Raw genomic sequence first — 24,387 nt, 5'->3', positions numbered from 1 at the left:
GATGTAAGGTTCAGATGTAAGGCTCAGATTGTCCATAAGAGGTCACAATGTCCTTCTTCTTAGTCGTCTGTTTACTTTCACTCGTTCTGGAAGTGGTCTTCTGAGGACGGCTAATCAGCGGTGTCGATGATCCCCTGTGGGGTGATGAGAGCAGTGTAGTAGACGATGGTTTGAAGGGAGTAACAGGATGGTCTCACTAAAATTCAGCTTCTTAGATACAGTACTTAGAACAGCTACTCAGCCGTAACATTGATTGTTAGTGGAGGCAACTTTGTCATCTTCACCTCATGTTGATTTTCAGTGTCGGAACCAACGAGGCAAAAGTATTATTATCACTATGATTTTGTTAGAAAGCTAAAATCACATTCCTGTCTTCATGAAAACATTGTCTTCCTCCTTGATATTTTCTACACAATGTAAAGGATGTACACCTGATATGCACAGTGTAAAAGCTATTCAAGTTACAATGTTTTTGTTAATACACCTTTGTACAATTTTTAATGTGACATACATTTTCCATATTCCATTTCTCATCATTCCCAACGTTTGGATGTTGAAATATATTGTCCCAATGTTCCTTGTTGGATGTTGAAGTTTTGGGCGGAAAAAGTATTTGAAACAAAGGACATTCCTTTCACCATACTACAGGGCCAGAGATAGATTCTCCTATCTCTAATTTATGGCAGTATTAAGGTGTCAAGACCGGCACAGCCCCCCCCCCATCATATGAATGATGATGATTATTATACATTTTTTAAATAAAGTAAAACCTTTATTTAACCAGTAAAGTCCCAATGAGATGTAGAATAGAGTGATGATGATGACGACTGACGTTAATTGGAGCTGTAGGTTTCTGATTATGCTGTTTTTACATTAAGCCTTTATATTAGGTCACTTTGTAACAATTAACTTGATCATGGCATTGATTGATCGACAACATTGTAGGCCTATCAACAAATGTATGATTTTTTTTGTTTATTATTTGTCCAGTAAATTAATTACAAATGGGTTAAATGGTTCAACATGTTTATATTGGTAGCATACAGCCGTGCTATTAAATAAACATATTATATCTGCTCATTTGTGGGGCATAGACTCGAGTAGAATCTTTAGGTCCTTCAATATCCACACGATTTCAATTCGAACAATCTCCCAAGTACAGTAACTGTTTTCCTGAAACGACAAAACCCCACAGTAAATTGAAATATGTAAACGGAAGAACGGAAAAGTGATTAGAAAAATCATTCAATATAGGCTTCTGTGTTTTTTTAATCTTTTGCTTTAGAAGTTGCTTCATTTTGCTGGAGTAGAGTTTTTTGTTTCCGTAGTTTTTCCATGAAAACGTGTCCAATGGTAGAATTCTCATCTGCACTCAACTGTGTGAAACGATTCAATGTAGTAAGTGGTATTGTCATATAAGGGAAGACATTTCAATTTGCAGGCAAGAAAACATACTCACACATTCACCAAAATTTGTTGTCTGTTGGAAAAATGTATTTGTAAAGTAATCCAGGTGACTTTTGTTCCATTACAGATGCTGAAGAGGTTTAGTTTTACTACTGTAAAAGTTACAGACTTAACCTACCTGTTGATAATGGGTGTCTTCAAATAACAAATTCATGTTGAATTCGATGTTCACGTTCTCTTGCAAGCACTGCACTGGAAATCGACCACCCTAGGTATTTAAAACATGATATGGTCAGCCAAGATGTCAATTGTGCCCAGAATTAGAAATTAGGCTTGGTTCAATGTTCGGACACAATCATCAATGGTTTATGTCAGCCAACTCACCAAATATTGAAGAAGTTTGATGTTGTGCTTATTTAGGATTTTGAGACGAGAAATGTGCAAACTATTTTTTTACAAATACACCAAACACCTTAATACATTCAAATACAGCGCATATGAGTATTACAACATACAATATAAACACACATACACACCATTCTAGATGTTACCTCAAATAACCTCATACCATTATACAAATCGATACATATCTACAAGAACTATTCTATCCAGGAATTCCAAGTCTTATGAAAGGACTGTGTGCTACCATGTTGGGCTATATAATACATACTTTTTTTCTAAAGTCATACAGGAATTGACCTCATTTATCCATTGACAGATATTAGGAGGATCTTCATGATGCCACTTAAAAGTTATATATATGTTTTTATATATGACTAAGCTAAATTACATTTTTATTTTTATTTTTTACCCAATCATAGTAAGACATACAGTAGGTGTTTAATACAATGGACAGTCTTTATAAATAAACATCCCACAATGGCAAGTGGGACTTAAAAGTTCCAGGTACCCCAGATAATCCTCTACTCTTCACCCAGATCTCCCAACCCCCTTCAGCCCACTGCCCCAGTATGATTGACACACAAAAACAAATAAGAAAAATAAAAAGAACAGTAACTCTCACAAGTACAAAAACATATTAAAAAGAAATTACACGAATAAACAAAACAATAAGAATACATAAACTTAAATCAGAATTATTGATTGACGATCAGCAACAAGTTTAATCTGCATCACCTCTGATGGAAAATAAGATCACTCAATATTATAAATCCACTCTCATCGGTTTTAGACAAGAACGAAATTTGGACAATTTATACAAAATACATTTTTATTCACATTTTCAATATTATTATTTTTTACAGGATTTCCAAGTAGACCGGCAATACAGTTCAGTTCAACACAGGTAAAAAAGGAAATACAAAATATACTGAAAAAATATAAAATCAACATTCAACAATTTCAAAGATTTTGCTGAGTTACAGTTCATATAAGGAAGTCAGTCAATTGAAATACATGAATTAGGCCCTAATCTATGGCTTTCACATGACTTGGAATACAGATATACATCTGTTGGTCACAGATAAAAGATGGTAGGGGCGTGGATCAGAAAACAAGTCAGTATCCGGTGTGACCACCATTTGCCTCATGCAACGCGACACATCTCCTTCGCATAGAGTTAATCAGGCTGTTGATTGTGACCTGTGGAATGTTGTCCCGCTCCTTTTCAATTGCTGTGTGAAGCTGCTTGATATTGGTGGGAACTGGAACACGCTGTCGTACATGTTGATCCAGAGCGTCCCAAACATTCTCAATGGGTGACATGTCTGGTGGATATGCAGGCAATGGAAGAACTGGGACATTTTCAGCTTCCAGGAATTGTGTACAGATCCTTGTGACATGGGGCTGTGCATTATCATGCTGAAACATGAGGCGTGGCGGCAGATTAATGGCACGACAATGGGCCTCAGGATCTCGTCAAGGTATCTCTGAGCATTCAAACTGCCATCGATAAAATGCCTCCCAGCAGCGTTTCCTGCCTATACCATAACCCCACCACCACCATGGGGCACTCTGTTCACAACGTTGACATCAGCAAACTGCTCGCCCACACGATGCCATACACGTGGTCTGCGGCTGTGAGGCCGGTTAGAAGTACTGCCAAATTCTCTAAAACGATGTCGGAGGCGGCTTATGGTAGAGAAATGAACATTCAATTCTCTGGCAGCAGCTCTGGTGGACATTCCTGCAGTAGGCATGCCAATTGCATGCTCCCTCAAAACTTTAGTAATCTGTGGCATTGTGTCCCCAGCATAAGGTGCACCTGTGTAATGATCATGCCCTAAAAATCTAAATATTAGCGGTGTGAACTTTCTCTCGGTTCATCCTTCATGCACTCAGTTTTCCCCCAACTACTCCAAGGTTATGATATGTCCTAACGCCGTGCTCATTCTTAAAGTCATTCCCATGAGTTCTAGTAGTCAAGCCACTGACCTCTTCCCCTTCCACCATCTGCCGTTCTCTTCTCCAGAGCAGCGGCGCCTTAACACGTTGTGTCTACATGGACAGGACTAGGCCATTCCGGAGTTTTGATCAACTGTTTGTTTGCTTTTCCAACCCTGCTCAAGGTCGGGCTTTGTCCAAACAATGCCTCTCCCACTGGGTAATGGATGCTAACGTCAAGGCGTACAGTTGTCGGGGATTGCAGTCACCCCTGGGTGTCCGGGCACATTCCACTAGTGGAATTGTCATGTAATGGTCACTGTTCAGAGGCATCTCTGTCTCTGAGAATTGTGCTGCGGCTAGTTGGGCTTCCCCTCACACCTTTTGTTAGGTTCTATCGCCTGGTGGTCCTTGGCGGTAGAGCTCAGTAGGATGGATCCGGTACATTACCATTTACCACAACAGGCCTTTCAGGATACGGACCATTGGCAATAGGGGCATTTTGCAAGTGTCCCATAGTGAGATGTTGAATCGAGTCAACTGAAAGAGAACTTTGTGTTATGGTACGTAACCCTGGTTCTCTTAACCTTTTGACACGTACGATCACATATTTTTGATCATTGTTGAGTGGTCCCTGCAGCGTACCATCACAAATATGTGATTGGAACAGTGGCAACAGAACCTATGATGCAACAAATGCGTCTAACAGCATTGTTGTCTGAAAAGCATCTAAACAATTGTCGTATCGGATGAATGGTGGCAATTATTGCTGATGAACAAAAGGAGTCTGCTCATACTGCACGTTGATCATAAGGTTTATTCAGATCACAAGCTTCAGCATGGGTGACAGACTCGCGAGGTCTGGAGAGCAGTGTCCTCCAATTCTAATTGCTGCTCTGACGTCTTCCTCCCCTAACCCCCTTATTTATAAACAATGAAACTCCCTCCTCTGGCCAATCACCAGTCTCCCCTTTATATAGCCTTCCAAGAGTTGAATGGCTCCCTCTACTGTTCAATCCCCGTATCTTACAACCCACTTCCTGTCTGTCATATGTGACGTCACGCTAAAACCTTCCCTCTCGATAGCAATAATCAACCTTCCATTTCTTCATGAAAAACATTTAACAAAGACATAATTTTAATACACTACATATTCCCCCCTTTCGAGACAACCTAAACGTCTCGAAACCAAACAGAATAGGATTATGACTATTAACCATTTATCTTATTGAGTATCTTTAACATTAAACCAAACACATTCTCCTCTAGAGTGTACATACCTTTCTATGAAATACCTGTTTATGAAGTGTGAATACATTACTATGAAATATGAACAACTGTTTATGAAGTATGAATACATTACTATGACATATGAAGAAATCTCTATGGAGTGTAAGAGCGAAAAACTGTCTGGCAGCCATCCATCCATATCAATCAAGACAGTAAAATTATCTCACGGTCCCTCTGCCCCAGGCAACCACCGTCGGTACTCCAGATAACCTCATAACTCATGTAAATGCATTTGAATGTATGATGCAACTAAATACACCTGTAAGCCCCTGCAAACAAAATCCTATCCATAAACATTCATTGTACGGCTGGTCAACCCATTGGACCGGACAATGAAACTCTCCCTTCCTAGCCTCTCTGTCCCTAAACATTCACCGAAATAAACAAAAACATCTAAGATCCTTACATGTAGTCAATAACATCAAACATCATTCTACCAAAATTAATACCTAAAAATATGACACAATTATGTATTACACATGTCTATATTTCATTGCAAACACTGGAATGTAGTCCACTACACTTCATCTCCCTGTAGTGTCCTCTTCCAATGGACTTGTTGATGATGGAATCAGCCACACCCTCCTTGTTTCATCTCCTCCCGTCATATTGTCCCTTCATATTGTCTTTGTTTGAGTATTCCAATCTCCCCATGTTCTCCCAAATGCTTCTGGAATGACAAGAAAATAAACGACCAAACAGTATCTTTTGCAAAACAACATTTTCAAATTAAACCTCAACATCAATTTAAGAATATAAAAATGACATATAAATGATGTATGAATCACATTAACCTATCCCCCCCTTGATTCATAAATCATACCAACATCACCCTACTATTGAGAAGAAAAAAAAAATATATATATATTTTTTTAAATCATCAAAACGATATTTATCCATCAGTAGTCCATCCATCTTCCTCCAGATCAGGAACAGTCAACACCGGCATCTGAGTGTTGTCTCCAGGAATCACTCTCCAACCTATCTCAATATCAAAGCTTTCTCAAAGGTCAGTAACAAATTACAAACATCACACAGTGTTATCAAAGCTGAAACTAAAATCTGACCCATCACTGCCCCTACTGGCCTAATTGATCTTGCAACCAAATCTTCTCAGATCTCCCAAACACATCCCTTATAATGCATCTATAACCCCAGTGATCTTATCTGAACTATCTGAACTCAAAGTCTAACTAATATTTATCAATATGATCTTCCCAAATGTTACACCATACCATGAATAAAGTCCCCCCTTCTCCCTGACCTTATCCTTCAATGATAGGCTTGAAAACTATGACATGTCGCCATGTCACCCTTTTAACCCTAGATTTAGCTGTGTCCAATGCTATCCCTCTTATAATGGTAAAACCTCATATGGAAGCTTCAACGTTGACATGTAACCAAATCCTGTTCATCCATAATGTAAGAATATATATTTTATCATCACAAACCCACCAAATATGTCTAAAATTCTCCATAGTCACATTGTCAGTCAAAAGCTAATCGTTTAACCATCCAAGTCCTGCTCTTCTTACTACCTAGTATATTAAAAATTACATTATATTTGTCATCTCTAACCTTATGTTCATGCTTATCCAAAGTTATCCTATAACATTCCAATCTGATATTCCCATAAACATACCCTTTCCCTCATATGTTTTATTAGAACAAAAACAACTTTTAGCCCTCAATGTTTCACCTGAATACTTCAGGATTCCGTTGTTACCTGATTTTCCTTTCCCATTTAACAATTCCCATAGAGTAATTAATTTAACCAAGAACACTTAAACCTAGGCTTAAACAACTGTTCTGACAACGACATTATTCTATCTGTCAATGACTGTTGCTGATACCACAGTCATGACAAATCATAAGACTGAACCACACCTGATAGAGGCCGCGCGACCGTCTAACATGTCTGGTGCTGGAATCCTCAACAGACATGGACCTTCAAGATTCCTCACTGATCTTACAGAATGAGTTAATATATCTCTAATTTCCACAACAGAAGAACGAGCGGTACTGATCAGATACCTCTCCCTGTCTGTCATTAAAATCAAAGATCTCATCCTGTCCTTTCATGATGAATCTATATTCTCTCTACTACTCTCTGTTCTCCTATTTTAACCCTATTCGTACTATCATTGACAGCACTCTCCATCCGTAACATAACCCATGAGTCTAAAATCCCCCATTTAATTTCAGAAAAGTTGTTGTCGATGCCATACTCCCTACATCGTATCATTAATCCCTTCCAAAGTTATCATTAAAGTAGTTGATTTATTAACCTTAATTACTTCTAGTGCAAAAGTTCCCATTATCCTCTGTGTATTATCTACTGTTGGAGTGACTACTATAATCTACACTTCCTGAACTCCCTTGGTGACTGCGGAAGCTTCAACAGATTTCAAATCTTCCATTATAGGCATCACTTTATGAATTACATAGCCCTTTAACCAATAATTCCTAACCGGAACAACTTCTAATGCTTGCACTAGATAAGTACACATATATTCTCCCTGACCTTTCTCTGTAACATTACGCAACATAAATGAACAGTCACTCCTAACCCTCTTCTAAACTATACCTCCTTTTACTCCTGGTCCTGATAACAATACTTATTCTCCATAATTATCTCTCCATATGGGAGAAACGTCCCCATCCTAAACCCTAATAAGTATTTTTCCCCCTAAAATTGGTGCTGTATTGGTTCCCTTATAATCAAATGCAATATATTTATGACTTCAATACCTATCAATGTTGAAAGAGTTAACTTGCTTCTTACTGTTGTTATAATAGACTGAAGTGTTAATGTCCTTAGTTACTCCTAGTTTTCCCCAGTTTTCCCCTAAGACTTTGAACTCTTTACTTGTACCAAATACACCTATAATTACCTTGATCTTCCTACTCTACAGTGTCATTCACCATTGTTCTCTCTCTCTCTTACTACTAACTTTGAAACTTAGCTTACTGTCTCAGAGTTCCTTCAACCCTAATCTACTCCTAACTTATTTTAATCTAATCTTTTCTCTCATAACATTTAACTTTTTCCCCTAATTTTCACAAAATCCCTTACCACCAAATTTGTAGAATATGTGATTGGGAAAGTTCCCCACCTGCTTCTGACTCATTACACACAGACTTGGCAAAACGACTAACCACCTTTTAGCCTAGCCTGAAATCCCTTAGTGTAAGAATGTAACCCAGAATAATAATCACCCCTTTTAACTTTATTTTCCCAGACAGTGTCTAATAGACAGAACAATAGATTATCATCCTTCCTATGATATTATCTTTTTTTTTTTTTTAAACAAATGATTCCCAAAAACCCAGTCGTCTAGTGTACATCTTATTGTAAAATTCAATTTAAACAATACATCTCTTCCCAACACTGCCATAACAGTATCTTCTAATATTAGTACCTTAAGAGTAAGTAACTGTTTTACTACCTCAAATCCCTATCCTAATTAGTTATCAATTAATGAGATGTTTAACCTCTTTAGGCTGAACACAGATAAGTTTTCCCCTATTCACTATCACTTCTAATGGTCGGTTGTTTCAACTGTTAGCTATTTTGTCTTCTTCTCTAATCGATGCTCTCAGCAATGCACCCCCCTTCCGGATCTCCTAGACACTAACAGGTGATCTGCACTTGCTCTTTTGTCTTCCTCTGTTGTTTTCTCCTGCTTCTTTGTTCTTCTCCAATTCTTGGGATTAAAAATGTTCTCCCCAGGTTTTCTCCTTGTCTCTTCGGTATCTTCAGCGTCTCGAGCTGTTCCTTCTCGTCATTGACATATCAGTATTCTTCAACCTTAGTTCTAAGTTCTGTCCTCGAAATATCATCTTCCATCATCTTCTTACTTTTCTTCTCGTCAATTCTGTGTCTGTCCTTGTAGGACAAACTCCTCTTGAAAATAAAGCACCTTTAATCTCCAAATCTTCATCGCTTTCTTCATCAGAACTCGAATCTCTTGTCCCCTTCTTCGTTCAACTTTCATCAGAGATCAAATCTCGTGTATCCTTCTTCGTTTCTCTCTTGCCAACTTCCTTCTGATCACAGAGTCATATCCACCCATGACCTCTCTCAATCACTCTCATCTTCATCATCCTCTTCTCCTTCACGTTCCAGACCTCTCATTTTCTTCCGTCGTCTGGATTCATCTTCATCGTTGTTTCTGCTGGTACCCTATCTATTATTTGTTCATCTTAATTTCTGATGCAATAATCACTCCTGGATGATCATTGTAAGCTGAGAATAAACATCCCTAAGCTCTACTTTTTAGCCTATCTTATCGCTGGAATATTTTATCAATTTCTGTTTGAGAATGAAGGGCAACTTTTGTTTCACTTGCCGGATACCCTAGCAACACTTTAATTAAAGGATTACCACTATTTCAACCCGTGTAATGACTTTCATAGTCCTGATATCTTTTTCCCCATTGTAACAAGCCTTTCTATTCCTTTATTGTGAACTATCCTATTTTAGACTATATAACTTATGTAGGCTTCCCCCCTGTAATTCTTAATATAACCTAAACAACTCAACAAAAAAAAAAAAAAAATTTTTTTTTTTTTTTTCTTTTAAATAAATAAACGGACGAAAATATGACTATCAAAAATTCAATTCAATGTTTTAGTCAAAACCCACTTCCAATAAAAATTAAAAATCAATTAAAAATCGAATTAAAAAAAATAGAATAATTAAAATCAATTTTTATTTCCCTATCTTATCAATTTAGCTATTAATGGCTCTCTCACCATAACCCATCAAATGCAAGTATTAAACTTCAGACTATAATCCTAATACAAAGCCTGTACCCCTACAACACTACAATCCCCATAACCCCTTGTTTCTTCCTATGATATAATCCCCAAGTATCATCATTGCAAAATAATGTCAGTACCTGATTTCCAATCGAACTGTAATCCAGCCCAGTGATGCACATAGCCTCCAAAATGTAAATTTTATTCAAATAGTATTTTGCCAAGCCTATGCAAAATTGTCATTTTATCACATTTCTTTAAATTGGAAAATGTTGTAGCCTAGCCTGATATCTGATTCTCTGCCGCGTCATGTGACGTCACGCCACGCACCCGTCAGCCCCTCCTCTCTCTCTCTGTCTCGCCTCACCTCGCTCCCTGTGTCTCTCATATTTCAAAAAAACATAGAAACACAGAATCACATTTTAGTAGTTAATGCAATTAACCAAGTTATCCACATTCAATATTCGTCCGTTCTACATTCGTTCTAAGACTTTAACTCAGGACTAATTATAGATCGCTCAAAAACATTTAGATTTTAATCCGTCATCTAATTATTTAATTCAATCTATTATAATCCGTTATCATATATTTAATTTATAAATTCAATAGGTCCCAAAACAAGTTTCATCTTAACCCACCGCCGTTTAAACTTATAAGATTCGTGTTAAAAATCTCTTTATGCGTATTTGTTCCGTCGTCTGTGTTCCTCTGTCTCCCCCTGCAGTTTAACCAATGTGTTGTTTTGCAGAATCCCACGCATGCGCAAATATCATTTTAACCTCATGCTTGAGTTTTAGCATCCCCTCGTGGTGTCGTTTAGTGCCATAAAACAAAACGTTCCCTAATCTCGTGCCATAAACTCCCCCTTTCTGTAGTGTAGTGTCGCAAAATCATGCACATGCGCACATCCATTCAAAAACACGTTTTCACCGTGGAAGATTTTAGATCTCTCCCCAAACAGACAGAATAACCGTCCAACTGTAACTCTCGTTTTCCCCTCCTAGTCAAACAACATTTAACAGCGCTCACAAAACATACAACCTGACTTACAGACAGTGACAAGTTTAAGAGACTTTAATCCATCGCAATGGAATCTCTAAGGATATCCGTTAGCATGCAGCACGCAACACAATTAGCATGTAGCATTAGCATTTAGCTTAGCCTAAGGTACACCGTGACACAAAACACAATTAGCATGTAGCATTAGCATTTAGCCACGATGTACCGCGTGACCTGAAACAATCAAGCATTAGCTTCAGCCTCCAGCCAACTGCGGCCTACTATACAAATGAACACCCCGCACCGTGGCCAAATCATCATCATCGCAATTATCTCCGTCTAACTTTGTGTTGCCGTAAGTTCTGGATAATCATAGAGAGGTTACCCCAAGCATTATAGTTCGTCAACCATACGATGAGTATATAACATGCATATAATTCGTCCAGCTTAATAATTCCCAGAATTAACCTTACACCACCTAACGCGTTGCAAGGATTTTATGGCCCATTCCTAAAGAATCGCCTCGGTCCGAGGGCTTTTCCGTATTCACGGTGCCCTAACTATGCAGACGTCTTCCAACATTTATTCTCTACCAATCCATTGTCCTAAACATGCTATTATTCCCCGTTTACCCATCAACCAAATTTAGAAATTTTTCAGACTCCTAGTCAACAGCCATAACACCACCTGAGGCACGGTCATAAGGGTACATTCCTCCAGTGTACACAAGCAGTAACAAAACTAACAACTTAGCTGTATTTAGTCGGGTCATGACTCCAGACCGAAGTTAGCTTGAGTTAGCTTGGCGACTCCAAATGCAGCAAAGAAGGATTGCATAATTCCTCCTGGCAAGCTCGCCATTTGTCGTATCGGATGAATGGTGGCAATTATTGCTGATGAACAAAAGGAGTCTGCTCATACTGCACGTTGATCATAAGGTTTATTCAGATCACAAGCTTCAGCATGGGTGACAGACTCGCGAGGTCTGGAGAGCAGTGTCCTCCAATTCTAATTGCTGCTCTGACGTCTTCCTCCCCTAACCCCCTTATTTATAAACAATGAAACTCCCTCCTCTGGCCAATCACCAGTCTCCCCTTTATATAGCCTTCCAAGAGTTGAATGGCTCCCTCTACTGTTCAATCCCCATATCTTACAACCCACTTCCTGTCTGTCATATGTGACGTCACGCTAAAACCTTCCCTCTCGATAGCAATAATCAACCTTCCATTTCTTCATGAAAAACATTTAACAAAGACATAATTTTAATACACTACACAATGTTTTGTACTGATGGGAAATAAAGGTCTTCACAACTTCATTCCTCAATTTCACCTTTTATTGTAAAAGGTAAATGCAAACTTCATCATCCAATGGAAAACATCCACAGCAAAACTCATTCCATAAACCAGTCTAAATAATAGGTTGCCCTGACAAAAAACAAAACGTAAGTTAGCGTCCTAACTGCTAGACTTGTCTACAATGTACCACATCTCTGGTGAACACAAGGGAGAAATCTAATATTGTTTAGAAAAGAGATGCGTGTCGGCTAAGCTAACAGCAGCTAGCAGCCATGTTTGTTTATGTTTGACAAGCGAAAACTCCCTAATCACAGAATGCCATTCACTATAAGACGCAAATAAACAAAGTCAAGGTCAAAGATGACTGCGCCTTAAAAATATGAACTTAGTTTGGCCACTTTTCAGCATGTTTCAAATCTTTGATGTAGTTACAGTGTATATAAGAACCGGAGCACATGACTTGACAAGTCGTTTACAGTTTTTGACAAATCACAAAGCAAATAAAATGTTATCACCTCACAGATCATCACCCCAAATGCAAGCCTACTGCCTAGCCTAACCGTAGAGCGAAAGCTAAATAGGGTTGCCAGATATGAATGAAACCATTTTAGGGGGGTTTGTGGGGTGGGGTTATTTCATTTCTGGGGGGTTTTCAAGTCCATGGGGGATAGAAATGGAGGTAGGTATCATGGGGAGATATGATGCAGTAAATATTACTATGATGGGTGCAAACACAGGAGATGTTTATAAGATAAATAAAAATGAAACCCCTGGAAAGGGTGGTCTGAGCTAGCAACCCTGAGGTAACATAGTTACAATCTGATGCCGCGTTCAAAACTACTGGAAACTCGGAACTGGGATCTCTGAAATCTCTGACTTCTGACTTCAGTGCATTCAAGACAACTGGGATCTCTGAAATCTCTGACTTCTGACTTCAGTGCATTCAAGACAACTGGGAACTCTGAAAAATTGTTGTGACCTGTCATCCAACTTGGAATTCCAACTCGGGAACTCTGGCCTCTTTCTGGAGCTCCGACTATCCGACCGAAAGATCACTGATGTCATAATGTTACCTCTTATTTTTCCAAGTTCCCAGTTGTCTTGACAGCACCATAAGTCAGTCGAGTGAACCATCCCTTCACCTCGTTTTGTTATAACATCTTTGGTCTGAGAGATGCTTACTTGACAACCAGAATGCATTGTATGATGTCAACAAACATGGCGCCACACATAGCTGGCAAATAGCTTAGCATTAGCTCATCATAATCAGTACAACCTTCAAAAAAGTATTTTACACACATCATATGTGTCCATTACAATCTATGCAAGAATCGCAATGCATGATTTGTCACCAGTATTTAAAAATGTGAATAAAACAGTAAATACATTATGCTCCATGCATACATACTACAATAGAAACGACAACACGATATACAGAAAATAAGGCACTTACTTTGATAGGAACGCACACATGTCCAAAGTTATTATTTGTCAGGAAAGCAACAAAGAAGGCAATGCGTGCGCCAGCCAGAAAATGTGCCAGGGGGAAAATGTTTGTGCAAGGCCTGTTCTGACTAGAGATGCGCAAATGTCTGCATACTTGATCTGGGGAAACACTGCGGAAGTGCTTGGGCTCTCATTGAAGAAAGAAGTTTGTCCGGCTCAGTAAAGCCTAAAATATAATTATTGTCTGGAACAGTGGAATGGGCTACTTCCTATGTAAATGAGGAGGAGGAACACACCTCAATTCAAACTGTTGTTAGAAAATAAAACTTGTTGAAGCATAGCCTATTGCTAATTGATGATGATGTGAGTGGAGACACTTTTCTTCTTAAAAGTTCAATATCTTGACATCTTCACTGCTGAGATGCAAAACATTTTGAGACTGTGATAAAACACTAGGGGTTTAAGGCGTCCAAGCCTGAATAATAGGTCAAACAAGTACGTGTGTGTAAATGTATATCAAAGTGATTTTATATCAACATTTGAGCTTCAAGAAGCTAAAAACAAAAAGGCATTATTTAGGCATTCTGTTATATGTGTGGGCATTAAACCCCCTATTGCAAACACTTGCAGGCACATTAGCTTATGCACAATTAAACTGCTGGGAAAGCATAGGCCTTATATGTCTATTTTGTATATTGATAGACAATATAAACTGTTGCTGTTATGGATCCGCAAATACGGCTACGCTTCACTGCTGGCCTCAGATCCCTTCAACATGGATGATAATGATGATGATCAGATGTTTTGTTTCTTCATCATCACTTAGCCTTTCTCCGATGCTTGTCTGTCTGTCTAACCCAATGCACTTTCAGCTGGGAAACGTAACATGTGCCTGGTACAACATCGTAGTAGACGCCACAATTCACAGTTCTTTCCCCAATGCACGATTACACCAAACAGATAAATGATTTATGAGAAGTCTTGGTGATTCAATAGTTAATCATTACATGACTTTTAAGTTAACACACTATTTGTTTTGCTCAGAGTCTGTCAGTAACTATATTAGAGGCAGATGATCTACTCTTTTGGCTGCTCCTGATGACATTTGCATATAATGACAATAAAATCTCGAAACTATGCTGGTATTCTTTTGTATTATATGTATTATTGTATTCTTAGCTATAAATATAATTTTTAGTAGTAACAATAATTCATAGAAATGGCACCATACAGGCTTCCATTTGGAATCAATTTTGGTTCATTGAGGAAGAAAACCTTGGGTTTTATATTTGGTTCAGTGAAAGAGTTTAGGCATATTAATGGAATCATTCTGTCAATATTTTTTTTAAATAAAAAGTGGCAATGCAAACAAATTGCTTTGGTAAACACGATAGACAAATGCTTGTTGTTGTTGTTGTTGTTTTTACTTTTCCATTTCATTGATAATACTTTTTACTCTAGTACATTCAAAGTGAAAAACATAACCAACCATACACATTCATTGTTGACACATGCATTTGATAAATGTTATTCACAATTACAGTATAAAGACAGAAAGAGGCAAGAGAGAACAATGTGATCATTTAAATAAACAGTACAGAGCAATATGGAAAGGTCTACATTCTACAAGATTTCTCATAGCAGAAAAAAAAGCATGTTTCTGTTTGAGGTTAAACAGAAATTCTCCCCACATTGGCTTCAGCAGTTGAGGGACGTTGGAGGAGGGTATGGGACGCATCTTCAGGTTGTACAGCTTTATTGATGCCCTTATTTTGTAATTACGTTTCAAGTTTTGCTTTGACAACCTTATCGCCATTGCTTGACCCTCTGAAATGAAACCTAAACAAGACAGTTAATTAGTATTACAGTTTAGATAATGTTATCCTAACGTGCATATAGAACTCCAACAATAGTACAAAGATTGTATTTATTCTCACCTGCATATTTCCTCACTAAGCCGCAAATGTAGAAATTACTTTTCTGTCCTTGAAACCAGGTCCACCACTTGAGTTCCTCCTCCTGAAGTTTCAAGTTGTGTTCAAAGTAATAATGTATGCACTCACTTAACTGTAAGTCGCTCTGGATAAGAGCATCTGCTAAATGACTAAAATGTAATGTAAAATGTGTTCTACAGGTAAAGAACAAACAAATATTGATCCTACAGTGACAGCTTAGTGAGTTGATTTCATCAAAGTGTTAGTGTTGGTTTGTTATGGGTTTTTTTCTGGTGAGATTATTGAAAGCATGATGTGAAATAACAGTATACAATGTAAAAAACTGATCTTTCCTACCAACAGCTAAAGTTCCCGAAGCTTCTGCGCATGTGCAGGACCCCCCACTCCATGCACAGTCTCTACTCCATTCATAGAGAACAGGCTAGCCTACTCTGGCAAATGTTGCTCATTTAATAAAGTTAGATCAAAGCTGAATCTATTTCTGCAAGATCACATAATGATAGTATTCTACATAACAGAACCAAATATAGCATAGTATAACGTTACTGTAAGACAAAAAACACTACCTAATTTCTTATGAGATTTTAGGATGATTGTGCTATTAGGCAAGATGTGTACTTTGATTGAAACAGGTAGGCTATGCTACAGTTTGTTAACACCATCTGCTCTAAAATTCAGTCATTGTACATAATTAAAAACAACACTATAGGCTACTTTGAAACTGTAGCCTACAACTCAAGAATATCTGAACGCATATCCTCATGAAACTGATTGAGATCAAATGGTTGGTATGCAGATGCTGCATGGATGTTTCGCTGGTCAAATGTGAATTATTATTATTCACAATTGACTGTGAGAAATGTGAATGGAGGTTCTCTATGAGTAAAGCAGGGACTGTGCGCACAGTAGAGAATCCTGCACATGAAGTAGGAAGCGGGGTCCACAAAAATATGTATCTGCAGCCTGGGCCGATAAAAAAGAAAAATAATGTTCCTACTGTCCCAGCTGAAACTGGTTCAGGTTTTCTACATAGGTTTCCTCCCACGTAAGGCCATTGACGGCTGTCTTCAGAGATTCTGCCAGATCCTTGCTCCAACTTCTTACATCAGCTAGAGAGGTTTCTTGTAAACATATAAAAATATACATTTAAGAAAGTTATAACAGTCAAAACCCAGTGCACCTCAACACACTAAGCAATACATGGTCCTCTGTAGCTCAACTGGTAGAGCCCGGCGCTTGTAATGCCAAGGTAGTGGGTTCGATCCCCGGGACCACCCATACACAAAAATGTATGCACGCATGACTGTAAGTCGCTTTGGATAAAAGCGTCTGCTAAATGGCATATTATTATTATTATTATTATTTGTACGTTTTAGGTTATTCCTGTCAATTCCTTAATGAGTAATTTATTCATTTAAAAGCAAAAAGCAAGTGGGGGTTATTAGGTCAGCTGTGAAATGGGTGGTAGCGTTTGAAATGTTTACTAAACATGGGTGTAGTTGATGGCATTGCATCCTGCAAATAAAGACTCTCAGACAATGAGAAACAAGATTCTCTGGTTTGATGAAACCAATATTGAACTCTTTGGCCTGAATGCCAAGCGTCACGTCTGGAGGAAACCTGGCACCATCCTATGGTGAAGCATGGTGGTGGCAGCATCATGCTGTGGGCATGTTTTTCAGCGGCAAGGACTGGGAGACTAGTCAGGATTGAGGGAAAGAGGAACAGAGCAAAGTACAGAGGGATACTTGATGAAAACCTGCTCCAGAGCGCTCAGGACCTCAGACTGGGGCGAAGGTTCACCTTACAACAGGACAACGACCCTAAGCACACAGCCAAGACAACGCAGGAGTGGCTTCGGGACAAGTCTCTGAATGTCCTTGAGTGGCCCAGCCAGAGTCCAGGTTTGAATCCGATCAAACATCTCTGGAGAGACCTGAAAATAGCTGTGCAGAAACGCTCCCCATCCAACCTGAAGGAGCTTGTCTGGGGAGAACATTAGTGAATTCACGGATCTGAACACGACAACCCACTGAATTTCAGTAAGTCAATTTACAACCCACTGAATTTCAGTAAGTCAATTTACATCCCACTGAATTTCAGTAAGTCAATTTACAACCCACTGCATTTCAGTAAGTTAATTTAAATGAATTTGAAGTGAAAATAGAAGTAGTGACAAGGATCCTAAAACCCAGAGAGGAGATTTGGCGGGGCTAGTGAGAGCCCTGTTGGCAGTACTGTTTGTAGGCATAGGATAAATGTCTATGTAGCCTGAGAGCTATGAGTAGTGGAAATAGAGAAGTGAGAGTTGAATACTGTACAATGGTGTGTTGAACATGCATGTATGAGAGAAAAAGTGTGAATGAATAACCTTTTTGACAGGAGGAATAGCCTCCCGTGTGAATGAGGAGTGTGTGGATTGTTAATTCTTAGACTGTAAAGGATAAGATTAATAACCATTAAAATTAGTGTGAAGCAAATAGTGAATATCCAACAGAGATTGGTTATAGTATATACAGTAAATGTTGGAGTGGATTAAAACACAAACGATTAAAGACTGGAGGGAGGACAGTGGCCTCCTTGTTAACAAAAGTTATCATGTGTGGGGTCTTTTTATTTTGGTTTTAGTGTTTTTTTCTCGGGTTAGAAATAATACACATTAGAGGGCACACAAATGAAATTTTCGGAAGTTTCTATTGTCAGAGTTTTAGTTGCACACATTTAAATTATCCTGATAAGAAATGTACTGAAAACCCCAATTTAAACCTGGTACACAAAATGTTTGAAATGTCTTTAAATAATGTCTGAGGTACAGGGGAAGAAAAGGGAAAGAGGCACTCACTTTTTTTTTGTCATTTAGCAGATGCTCTTATCCAGAGGGACTTTCAGTTAGTGCATACATTTTTCATACTGGCCCCCCGTGGGAAACGAACCCACAACCCTGGTGTTGCAAGCGCCATGCTCTACCAACTGAGCTACTGAATGACCTCTGACCTATGTTCTGACTTTCTGGTGAGGCCTGATCATCCTCACTAGAGAGCCTAGAGACATTGGGTGAGATTTAAATGTAATATGTAAACACTAATGATTAGGAAGAAGTTTATAATTTAGCAATAGTCCTATGTGTGATTCGGACCATGAGAAGGACAGAGAGCGCTGCCCCTGAATGAGGGACACCTGTCTCTAGTCAATTTTACTATTCCTCAAATTACCTTATGGGATACAATTAAGTTAAGATGGAGTTATCAAGGGTTGTAATTCTAATTGTATTTGTTATTTTCATTTAACAGGCAGTGTTGTAGTTGTTATTCTTTGTACACAAACTTTTTTCACACAAGTGAAAATCTGCGCTAGTCAGGGATGGAACCAGGGACTGGAAGAATCTGTGCCACCTCCTCAGCTCGCATGAGAAGTTGCATGACCACCTAGATAGTTTCCAAAGGTGGAAGGAGCTGGAGATCAGGCTGGTGTCCAAGCAAACTATTGATGCCCAAGTCCAACAGGCTATTGACGGAGAGACTCTCCACTGGCAGCAGGTGCTGCAGAGGCTCATAGCCCTGAGAAGCGTAATGGCCACCCAGAACATTGCGTTACGTGGGACCACCGATAGGCTGAACGAGCCAAATAATAGGAACTTTCTGAAGTTTGTGGAAATGCTGGGTATCTTTGATGGAATCATGAAGGAGCATGTAAGGAGAGTACAGTCCAAAGAAACACATGTGCACTACCTCGGTAAAAGAATCCAGAACAAAATCATTTGCATGCTGGCACAAGAGATCCAGCAGACAGTGTGCAGTGATCTAAAAGCAGCCAAATATTTTTCTATAATTTTGAACTGCACACCAGACAAGAGCAAAACAGAGCAGATGACCATGGTGGTGCGTTTTGTTTCAACCGAGGATGATGGCTCAGTGCACACGAGCGAGCACTTCCTGGAGTTTAGTGAACCTGCTTGACGCAATGTGGGCGGGCATGACCGAGTTGCTCATCTCAAAACTACAGACACATGGCATTGCCATCATGGACATGAGAGGGCAGGGGTATGACAACGGGGGGCGAATATGCGGGGGAGGCACAGCGGAGTTCAAAAGAGAGTGCAGGATATCAATCCGAGGGCCTTTTTTGTACCATGCGGCGCGCACTCGCTGAACCTGGTTCTCTCTGATGCAGCATCGTGTTGCTTGGAGGTGGCTTGGAGTTTTTTAACACCATCCAAGAGATTTATACATTTATACAAGGTTGGAGGCAAACAGCATTGCCGCCAAGATGAACAACTTTGGCTTCATGTGCGCAGTGGTCGTTTGGCATGACATCTTGTTCGAAGTGAACATCACCAGTAAGAGTTTGCAGGCGGTGAGGTTTAACATTTCACTAGCAATGGCTCAACTGAACTCAACCAGGGTATTCCTCCAAGACTACCACTCTGATGCAGCTTTCGCTGGCGCTTTAGCAAGCGCAAAAGAGTTGGTAGAGGAGATGGGTATTGAGCCCTGTTTCCCAGCACAGCCCACGGTCCGTCCCAGGAAGAAGAGGAGTCTGTTTGGCTACGAGGGAGAGGATGAGCCTGTGACTGACCCTCAGTAGAAATTCGAAGTACATTTATTTAATCCGATTCTTGATTCTGCTATCCAGTCCGTCAACGAGCGCTTTACGCAGCTCGAAGAGCACAGCAGTATTTTCAGCATCCTGTACAACATCCCCACCATCAAGGACATGGACACTGCAGCACTTACCAGGGACTGCGCAACACTGGAGAGGGCCCTTACGTACAGGGATTCCAGGGACATCGACGCAAAATATCTGTGTAATGAGCTCAAAGTCTTGAGCAGGAGACTGGACAGTGAGGCAAAACCACTTGACGCACTGGATACATATCCTACACCAAATGGCCTCCTTGTATCCCAATGCCTTTGTTGCCCTGAGAGTTCTTCTCACACTCCCGGTTTCAGTGGCAGGTGGAGAGCGCACATTCTCCAAGCTCAAACTCATCAAAAACTACCTGCGCTCTACTATGAGTCAAGAGAGACTCAATGGACTCGCCACCATGTCAATTGAGCACAAGTTTTCTTACAAAATCAACCTCCAACAAGCAGTGCATGTTTTTGCTGCCAGGAAGGCCAGGCGAGTCAACTTGTCTTTGAATAAAAGGTAAGCATTGATCATACACTCACATTAATTTGTAAAATTACTCAATTATCTATCACCTGTTTACTTTGTATTTTTTAGATTTAAATAGACTACATCCTAATCTCGCTCTCCACCTCTCTCTCTCCCCTCTCTCTGTCTCTCGGATGATTTGATTTCAGGACCATGGACAGCTACCGAGAGAAAACATAGCTGACTGAGGAAAGAGGCCACTCTAGGCGGATACTAAATAAATAAATGCTGAAACTAATGTTGGTCAAATCAAATTCGCTATGTAAATAAACGAAATTCGTTAAGTCTGGGTCATTGACATAAAGCTTATTTTATACTGCTCCAGCGAAACGAGACCTGCCATGCATTTACTACATTTTCGTCATTTAGCAGATGATCTTATCCAGAGCGACTTACAAATTGGTGCATTCACCTTATGATAGCCAGTGGGACATCAACTTTCAAAATATTTTTGTATATATATATATATATTTTATTTATTTATTTATTTATTTATTTATTTATTTATTTTTATTATTATTTTTATTATTATTATTATTATTATTATTATTATTATTATTATTATTATTTATTTGTTTTAATATATTTTGTGGGGGTGGGGTAGGTAGAAGGATTACTTTTATACTATCCAGGTATTCCTTAAAGAGGTAGGGTTTCAAGTGTCTCTGGAAGGTGGTCAGTGACTCCGCTGTCCTGGCGTCGTGAGGGAGCTTGTTCCACCATTGGGGTGCCAGAGCAGCGAACAATTTTGACTGGGCTGAGCGGGAACTGTGCTTCCGCAGAGGTAGGGGGACCAGCAGGCCAGAGGTGGATGAACACAATGTCCTCGTTTGGGTGTAGGGACTGATCAGAGCCTGAAGGTAAGGAGGTGCCGTTCCCCTCACAGCTCCGTAGGCAAGCACCATGGTCTTGTAGCAGATGCGAGCTTCAACTGGAAGCCAGTGGAGTGTGCGGAGGAGCGGGGTGACGTGAGAGAACTTGGGAAGGTTGAACACCAGATGGGCTGCAGCGTTCTGGATGAGTTGTAGGGGTTTAATGGCACAGGCAGGGAGCCCAGCCAACAGCGAGTTGCAGTAATCCAGACGGGAGATGACAATTGCCTGGATTAGGACCTGTGCCGCTTCCTGTGTAAGGTAGGGTCGTACTCTGCGAATGTTGTAGAGCATGAACCTACAGGATCGGGTCACCGCTTTGATGTTAGCGGAGAATGACAGGGTGTTGTCCAGGGTCACGCCAAGGTTCTTTGCACTCTGGGAGGAGGACACAACGGAGTTGTCAACCGTGATGGCGAGATCATGGAGCGGGCAGTCCTTCCCCGGGAGGAAGAGCAGCTCTGTCTTGCCGAGGTTCAGCTTGAGGTGGTGATCCGACATCCACACTGATATGTCTGCCAGACATGCAGAGATGCGATTCGCCACCTGGTTATCAGAAGGGGGAAAGGAGAAGATTAATTGTGTGTCGTCTGCGTAGCAATGATAGGAGAGACCATGTGAGGATATGACAGAGCCAATTGACTTGGTGTATAGAGAGAATAGGAGAGGGCCTAGAACTGAGCCCTGGGGGACACCAGTGGTGAGAGAACGTGGTGCGGAGACAGATTCTCGCCACCCCACCTTGTAGAAGCGACCTGTCAGGTAGGACGCAATCCAAGAGTGAGCCGCGCCAGAGATGCCCTGCTCGGAGAGGGTGGAGAGGAGGATCTGATGGTTCACAGTATCAAAGGCAGCAGATAGGTCTAGAATTTATTTATGAAAGCACTTGTTTCTAAAGCTCAAATGATCTCCCTCTTTTTTACAGTTCTACAGGAATATTAAAATATATGTTAAATATGTTATATAATAGTGCTATTTTTATTGCAATTGTAACAATTATGGGATCGTGCCATGTGGGATAACAGGTGGAGTATTATTAATAAGAAACTTGGTTTCCTACTATAGGTAGTTGGCTGCAAAGTGATAGCAACATTGTAACTTTCCGATGCAGGGGTTAAAGTAAAATTGGAGCCTATTTTTTCCTATTCCAAAAAATAAGTGGTAAGCCTACATGTTTGACAGACACAATTATGCTATCCATAGATGTCGGTATAGCCAAAAACTCCAATTCTGTCGCATGCACTGATTAAATACCTCTGTGCTGGGAAGGGCTTGGTGTGTTTGGTTAAAGCCAGGGCTTCGAATTGAGTGAGTGTATCACATACCCTTTGTTAAAGAAAAGGGCAAAAATGATATCTATTGTTTGCTTTATATTTTGAAATAAATGCATAAAACGTATTCAAATTATATCAAGCCTTCTAAAGGATGCTTAACTCGGTGATGCCTTATGGCAGAACAAGCTCTAAAATGCCCGTGAAAGACGTGACTCCGATGCATATGGGGATATATTGATTCCTCTCTATAACATTCTGAAGCTGAGCTGCAGCCTATAATATTCGAGGAGATACAGTGGGGAAAAAAAGTATTTAGTCAGCCACCAATTGTGCAAGTTCTCCCACTTAAAAAGATGAGAGAGGCCTGCAATTTTCATCATAGGTACACGTCAACTATGACAGACAAAATTAGATTTTTTTTCTCCAGAAAAACACATTGTAGTATTTTTAATGAATTTATTTGCAAATTATGGTGGAAAATAAGTATTTGGTCAATAACAAAAGTTTTTCAATACTTTGTTATATACCCTTTGTTGGCAATGACACAGGTCAAACGTTTTCTGTAAGTCTTCACAAGGTATTCACACACTGTTGCTGGTATTTTGTCCCATTCCTCCATGCAGATCTCCTCTAGAGCAGTGATGTTTTGGGGCTGTCACTGGGCAACACAGACTTTCAACTCCCTCCAAAGATTTTCTATGGGGTTGAGATCTGGAGACTGGCTAGGCCACTCCAGGACCTTGAAATGCTTCTTACGAAGCCACTCCTTCCTTGCCCGGGCGGTGTGTTTGGGATCATTGTCATGCTGAAAGACCCAGCCACGTTTCATCTTCAATGCCCTTGCTGATGGAAGGAGGTTTTCACTCAAAATCTCACAATACATGGCCCCATTCATTCTTTCCTTTACACGGATCAGTCGTCCTGGTCCCTTTGCAGAAAAACAGCCCAAAAGCATGATGTTTCCACCCCCATGCTTCACAGTAGGTATGGTGTTCTTTGGATGCAACTCAGCATTCTTTGTCATCCAAACACGACGAGTTGAGTTTTTACCAAAAAGTTCTATTTTGGTTTCATCTGACCATATGACATTCTCCCAATCCTCTTCTGGATCATCCAAATGCACTCTAGCAAACTTCAGACGGGCCTGGACATGTACTGGCTTAAGCAGGGGGACACGTCTGGCACTGCAGGATTTGAGTCCCTGGCGGTGTAGTGTGTTACTGATGGTAGGCTTTGTTACTTTGGTCCCAGCTCTCTGCAGGTCATTCACTAGGTCCCCCCGTGTGGTTCTGGGATTTTTGCTCACCGTTCTTGTGATCATTTTGACCCCACGGGGTGAGATCTTGCGTGGAGCCCCAGATCGAGGGAGATTATCAGTGGTCTTGTATGTCTTCCATTTCCTAATAATTGCTCCCACAGTTGATTTCTTCAAACCAAGCTGCTTACCTATTGCAGATTCAGTCTTCCCAGCCTGGTGCAGGTCTACAATTTTGTTTCTGGTGTCCTTTGACAGCTCTTTGGTCTTGGCCATAGTGGAGTTTGGAGTGTGACTGTTTGAGGTTGTGGACAGGTGTCTTTTATA

At 40.0% G+C, this 24,387-nt stretch overlaps 1 pseudogene; it reads right to left on the bottom strand.

The window, feature by feature from the left end:
* Window positions 1-1,077: 1,077 nt before the first annotated feature.
* LOC123483104 overlaps window positions 1,078-24,387 on the bottom strand; it is a 40,230-nt pseudogene continuing 16,920 nt past the window's right edge.

This window comes from Coregonus clupeaformis, unplaced genomic scaffold, assembly GCF_020615455.1.
Source record: "Coregonus clupeaformis isolate EN_2021a unplaced genomic scaffold, ASM2061545v1 scaf0027, whole genome shotgun sequence".
Lineage (NCBI taxonomy): Eukaryota > Metazoa > Chordata > Actinopteri > Salmoniformes > Salmonidae > Coregonus > Coregonus clupeaformis.
This window is presented reverse-complemented; position numbering and strand designations above follow the sequence as displayed.